The sequence below is a fragment of the Helianthus annuus genome, chromosome 15 (genome assembly GCF_002127325.2).
Source record: "Helianthus annuus cultivar XRQ/B chromosome 15, HanXRQr2.0-SUNRISE, whole genome shotgun sequence".
Lineage (NCBI taxonomy): Eukaryota > Viridiplantae > Streptophyta > Magnoliopsida > Asterales > Asteraceae > Helianthus > Helianthus annuus.
The window spans coordinates 96,935,902-96,942,847 of NC_035447.2; the positions used below are offsets into that span (position 1 = coordinate 96,935,902).

The window sequence follows — 6,946 nt, forward strand, 5'->3', positions numbered from 1 at the left end:
AATTTTAAAATTCGGTACGAGGGGGGTAGGTTCATTCGGAACGCCAATTCGGTACGCGGTACGGCATACCATATAGTTTGGTACGTCGTATCGTATATAAAACAATTGTTACAATATAGTTTATAGAAAAATCCAATCTGAAAAACAAATTTGATAATCATATCCAAAATTCAAAAGCATTTCATAACCATAATCATAATTCATAAGTTCATAACAGAAAATTCATAAAACAAAAGCAGTTCATAAGCATAATCCATTAAAAAGGCGGGAAACGTTTGCAATTCGTGCATCTATTGACTGGTACACTAATCGAATCGTTCCGAAACGGCTAATTTTTCAATCGGACACACGTTTTTTAGTGATTCGGAACGAGTATTGTGATAATCGGGTACGACCTTTTTTCCGATCTGGTTCGCGAACCCAGGCCGAATGGTTCGATTCTGTACCCGATTCTGGTACGGCCGAACCGATTCGGGATTCGAGGGGGGATCTGCATTTCCTGTGACTATGGGCGGGTTGACCTGTTTAACCCATTTATATTATATCATATACTGTTACATGTTTTATGTCATAAATTAAATTGGGTAGAGTATTTTATGCCATAATTTAACTTAAAAAGAGAAATTTTATAATTTAAATGTAATTGTATTGTACACATTTGTGTTTTTTGTAGTAAATTTGAATTTTAATATATTCATTTGTGGAAAAAAATAAAATAATAAAAAATCAGGTTGAACGGGTTGTGTTTGGGTCAACCCACGAACATTCAGATTGTGTTTGGGTTCATATGTATGACACAATTTTCGGGTTCGGGTCTTGCTCGGGTTCGTCTAAAATTTTTGGGTTCAGGTTGTGTTGAGCCTGTGAACACGACCCGTTTAGCACCCCTATTTGTTCTACTACTCAGCCCTATTTAGTCTGTGTGTGTGTCATATTTCAGCCCTATTTGCATAACTGTTTTTTTTTTCAGGGTTATATTAAGAACATAACGCCAAAGGGATGTTTTATTTTGCTTTCTAGGAAGCTTGATGCGAAAATCCTCATTTCAAACTTGTCTGACGACTTTGTCTCGAACTCCGGAACGCCTGCAAATCATGGTTCTGATTCATTCGAGAATAATTCCTAATCTGATGAGGAAACGCCTTTTGAGGTCCAGGAGCCACTGATTCTGTCTGGGAATGGGAATCATCCAATGTTAGCGGAAGTGGAATCAAGGGCTTTCGGTCCTTCCGCTTGACGTTTCGTTGGATGAAACCTCGGTGCTCAAAGGGCTATTGGTTTGGGTGGCACTGAAGCTGCCATTATTCCTATTAGTTTGGGTGGTTTTGTGGCGTGCAGGGCCCTTTCTCAGAGAAATAAATGATGACCCCCAAACGGTTTTGTCATGGGTGAAGGTGCTGGTGTGTTGGTATGTTTTCTTTATTTTCAAAGTGATATATATATATATATATATATATATATATATATATATATATATATATATATATATATATATATATATATATATATGGATTAGGATCAAATACAAAGGATCCTAATTGTAAGAAGTTTAACAAGGATTTATAGAGTGACAAGTGTCCAATAACCTAAAAAAACCCACTACACAAAAAAACCCCACTACAAAAAAAAAAAAAAAAAAAAAAAAAAACCTTAAACATCCACCACCACCAAAAACCTAAACCCACCCCACATCACCCACCCTAATTTTTTTTTTTTTTTTTTTTTTTTTTTTGCCGAGGGGGTGGGGGGTGGGGGGTGGGGGTTTAAGTTTTTGGGTGGGGGTGGGGGTTTAGTTTTTTTTTAGGTTTTTGGGGGGTGGGGGGGTTAGGTTTTTTTTTTTTTGTGGGGGGGGGGTTAGGTTTTTTTAGGTTTTTGGGGGGTGGGGGAGTTTAGGTTTTTTGGTGAGGTATAGTTTTTTTTTTTGCGGGGGGTGGGGGGGTTAGATTTTTGGGTTGGGGGGGGGGTTAGGTTTTTGGGTGGTGGTGGGGTGGGGTGGGGGTGGGTGTTTAGGTTTTTGGTGGTGATGTAGTGGGTTTAGTTTTAGGTCATTGGACACTTGTCACTCTATAAATCCTTCTTACACTTCTTACAATTAGAAGCCTTTGTAGAATAACTTGACCCATATATATATATATATATATATTTATTATAATTAATGTCTAATAACGGAGTTTTTGGAATTTTACACCGTCATGCTATTTATATTGACTACTTTGCTCTATATCTAAAGAGAGGGTAAAAAACGACTTAATAAGTTTAAGGGTAAAATAGTCAATATTATAATGTGGTGGTGTGCAGGCATGAAAAACTGATTATTGCAATTCACTTAAAAACAATGTTTTCAGAATCGGAAAAGACGTCGAACCGGTCTTCTTATGAGTCCACTGGTCGGGCCGGTTGAATCGGACGTAAGAACCGGGTGATGCTGTAAATATTATTAGAAAAAAGGGTAAAATCGAAATTTTTTTAATACAAATCTGGTTCAATCCCCAAGACCCCAGTTCCCTGTCCGGTTTTCAAAACATTGCTTAAAAACCACAAATCCAAATATCCCTTGATCGTGAGATGGTACGAGATCACCAAACTTTTTTAAGAAAAAAATTTATTGATTATAAAGAATATAATATTATTTGTAGGTGATGGAGAGCCTAGAACATGCAATGAAAAGGGGTGCACCAATAATTGCCGAATACTTGGGCGGGGCGGTTAATTGTGACGCTTATCATATGACTGATCCACGATCCGACGGTCTTGGTGTTTCTTCTTGTATTCAAAGCAGCCTTGAAGATGCTGGTGTGTCACCAGAGGAGGTAATATTTTCAATATAATATATAAAAATAATTTTGTTAAAACATAAAATATAATTATGTTACATTATGTGAACATAAGCTAACTACAAAAATGCATACGCAACGTTAACATTGGTTGGTGATCTGGCGGAGGTAAATGCTATAAAGAAGGTGTTCAAAATCACTGACGGGATTAAAATGAATTCAACCATGGTGAGATATCTTTTCTGTCATTTGTATTCTTCACATGTTAATATTGACAACATCGGTTAATGATAAAACTTGTTTTTGTTTTAGTCTATGATTGGACACTGCCTAGGTGCAGCCGGAGGTCTAGAAGCCATTGCTACGGTCAAAGCTATTCAAACAGGATGGTTGCATCCCACCATAAATCAATTTGTATGTTTTATATATGTGCTATATAAATTGAATTCTCCTTAAGTTGGTAAATTTGACATATATTGTGAATGGGTCGATTCAGATTATTTTTCGGGTCAAAGAGTCAAACGGGTTGAAATCGGTTCAGGTTATTTTTTTTGTTCTTTTACAATGATAGAGGCACTGATCACTTTTTCTCCAAAACAAGTTTATTTCATGTATAATTAATTGATGATAAGCAAAACTACCTGGTTTTCCTTTTTTGTTTTTTTTCTGGAACTGATCATGCATGCCCTTTTGGATCACATGGTGGTGTTTTATGTCCATTTTTTTATCACATTTGTAGCTACGTTTTAAGTTGTTCTTTATCACGTTTACACTTCTAAATCTGCAATATGTTTTGGAAATGGAATTGGAATAATTACTGGAACCATAAGTTTTATGTCGCTGTTTATCATGTTTACACTTCCCAACCCACCCATTTTGTTGTGCAGGTAAGGTAAAGAGCTTGAAAACAAGAGAAGAATATAAGAAAACCATGTTGAAGACAGATAATTATTAGACCATGCGTAGTGTTAGCTCAATAATGTCTCCCTACCATGGGGCGTTTTCTGCCATGTGACAGTCCAGTTAGCATGGGGGCATTATTGGGCGTTATTGCAAAAGTGCCGTAGTGGGAATAATGCCCAATAACGCCCCTTCCAATCATCAAACAATTATTTTTTTAATTAAAAACTTAAAATACTTTATTAAATTAAAAAAAAATACAATACTAAAAATAAAAAAACCATAAAAAAGTAAAAAAAAAAAATTACATTGCCAAAATCTAATTAAAACTAATTAAAACTTTAGGGACTGAAATGCAAAATCCTTTTTTAAGGACTTTTGAAGTTTAAATCCATTTTTTAAACTTCAGGGATTGAAATGCAAAATCCTTTTTTTAAACCTTCTTCTTCCTTTTTTAAACCTGCAACTTAAATATCGAGAACCTCCTCCTTCCTTCTTAAACTTTAGGGACTAATTTCTTTTGTTTTTTTTTAATTAAAACTAAGTATACACACATGACAAGGTCTTATTGGGCAAAGAAATCAGGTTTTGGGGGGCTTCAGCGTGTTTCAAAGAACGCCAAATCCAATTTTGCCGAAGAAAACGCCGAAACACGCCCCGGTGTAATGGCTAGTCGGCGTTTTCGGGCGTTCTTTTTTTTAATTTTTTTATAAATCACGCCCCATTACGGGCGGTCTTAGAGATTTGTTTATTATATATTTCCTTATTAGGGTAGGATTAAATGTATTGGTTAGCAAGTTATTTGAAGTTATTTATTAGTATAAATGGGGGTGACGTCTAAAAGAATGGATGAAAAACAAAAAAGATTGAAGGCCTTAGTGGGTGATTTTTTTTTTCTATGGTTTTGTTCTATCAGCGAATATTTTGGTGTTGTATACGAAGCTCTTTTGAGATTCATTAAATGGTGTTTAGCTAGTGTCTTGAGGAGAGCAGAAAAATTCAAAATGATTACAGGAAGAAATGATTTTTTGGATGCACATGTTTCTACTTTGGGTTTTGATAAATCTAAAGTTACTTGTTTTCGATGCAGGGAGAAAGGTCATTTCAAAAGAGAATGCAAAAATCAGGAAGCGAGTGGAGCAAAGAATCCTTTTGGAAAAGATGATTACTATCGAAAAGCCATATATCAACAGGTTGCTCATCAACCGCATCAACAAAAGGAACCACAAACTGCGCATGCAAGAATGATCGAAGATGCAAATAAGAGAGCTTATTATGGTATCATTGATAAAGATGATGAAAAAGTGGCAGAAGGTTTCAGCTGGGATAAATATATTCCACTTGATTCAAAAGTTGTAGCTATGATTGCTGAAATAGTTCAAAAGCCTGATTTGTTTACAGAATGGATGAAAATATTTGATAGTAATGATTCAAGCCAAGAAGAAGAGTCTGTTTCATCCGATGAAAGTTTAGAAAGAGCAACTGTTTTTGATCAAACACCATCTGATTATGGTTCTTCAGATGATAGTTCTGAAAAGACAATAGATTTTGATCAATCACCAACTGATGATAGTTGTGATAATGATGAAGAAATGCATATTAATGTTGCAAAAACTCAACTATTTCCTGAAAGTTTTCAATTTTATTTTGCAGATCGCTTGGAGAAATTGAAGAAGAAACGAGCAGCGAAAGAGTTGAAAAACATGAAAGTTGAAGATGTTGCTGAGACAATGAAGAGTGTTCAAAATGAAGAGGTTAAAATTGCTGAGGAGATTGTTGAAACAGAGAAGGTGATTGAAGTTGAGAAAGTTGTTGAAGTTGAGAAGATCATTGAAGTAGAAAAGATTGTGGAAGTCATCAAGCCTTGCTTAAAGTGCTTAAAATCTTGCAAGCAGTGCGCACAGAAAGATGAAAAGTTGGTTGAACAAGAAAAGATGAAAGAAAAATTACTGTTTGATCTCAATTACGTGAAGGAATCTTGCGATGTATTGAACAGAACAGTAACTGGATTACAAAAGACAAATTCTGAAAGAGAAGATGCGCTGACAATGCTGAATGCTGTGTTGATGTCGAAGCAGAAAGCCATTAATTTCTACATTGAAGAAAGTGCAAAATGGAAGCAAGAGTTGGAGACAGAAAAGATAGAGAATGAGAGAATTAGAAGACTCTTACAAAGTTATTCTAGTTCTGATTATCTAATTGACCGAATTTATCCAACTGTTGCAGGTCTTGAAGTTTTTCAAGATAAGAAGCCAAAAGAGAAGAAGGATACTGGTAAGAAACAGAGTGTTAGTTATAACAAGTGTGCGCCTCCTGTTTGGGAAGGTTATTCTCCTAGAAAACCGAATGAGGAGCAAGTCAATAAGGCTGTCAATATAAAGTTAAAATCCGAATCAACTGATGAATTACCAGAAAACATTGACGTTACGTTCACTTCATCTGACACTGATCATGAGTCTGAGTTAATAAAAAAGGTGGTCGATCAGGTGTTGGATACAAATGAGGAGGTGGAGTCAAAATCCGAGTCTGGAAATTCGAGTACGTCCGTCAAAAGTTCGAGTTCGTCGGTCAATTGTTCAAAGACGTCGGTTAAACGGGTTTATAGTAAAGAGTTTCTGTTATCAAAATCTAATTTGAATGATGAACCAATCAAAGTGGCATATACTTTGATAGATTCTGACAAATTATATTCTGATGAAGAATTTCCAATAAGAAGTGTTCAAGCTGAAAAGATCAAAAAGGTTTTCAAACTAACAGAAATTAACATTTCTGAAATAAAAGATGTAAATCTTAATGCAAAACCTAAAAAATACACTTCAAGAGTTCAACAACGGTTAAACAAGAAAAAGGGTTACAGTTCTGGTTCTGGTTTTCAAAAGAAACCAAACCATAACGGTAATTTCAAAAAGAAAGGTCTTGGTTTTATTCCACCTGAAAATTATAAACATGAAAAAACTTCTAAAACAAATACAAAATTTGTTGCAGGAACAAGCTCGGAAGAAGAAGCAAAAAGCCCATTCTGGAAGCAATCGAATAAAGATTTTCTTGCAAAGAAGCAAGAAGTTATGAAGAGTGGAGCTAATGAGAAGAAAGAAACAAGAACTTGTTACAAATGCAATGAAGTTGGTCACATTGCATGGAACTGTTCTAAAGCTACCAACATCAAACAGGAAGTTGTTTCTAAACTTAAAGAAAAAGTTGTTGAGAAAAATGAACCACCAACTGAGAAATTCAAAATTTTTGAAAATTCAACATATGAAGTTGATGAGTGT

The 6,946-nt window shown here is 35.2% G+C and overlaps 1 long non-coding RNA gene across 2 annotated transcripts; it reads left to right on the forward strand.

Moving 5' to 3' along the window:
• Positions 1 to 726: 726 nt before the first annotated feature.
• LOC110909873 lies at positions 727 to 3,883 on the forward strand. Of its 2 annotated transcripts, XR_002575692.2 has the most exons (4): positions 727 to 1,408; positions 2,637 to 3,002; positions 3,087 to 3,188; positions 3,662 to 3,881. It is a non-coding gene; the product is annotated as an uncharacterized LOC110909873 (long non-coding RNA). The 2 variants fall into 2 exon arrangements; XR_002575691.2 differs by lacking the exon at positions 727 to 1,408 and having other exon boundaries at positions 2,636 to 3,002; positions 3,662 to 3,883.
• The last annotated feature ends 3,063 nt before the right edge of the window (positions 3,884 to 6,946 follow it).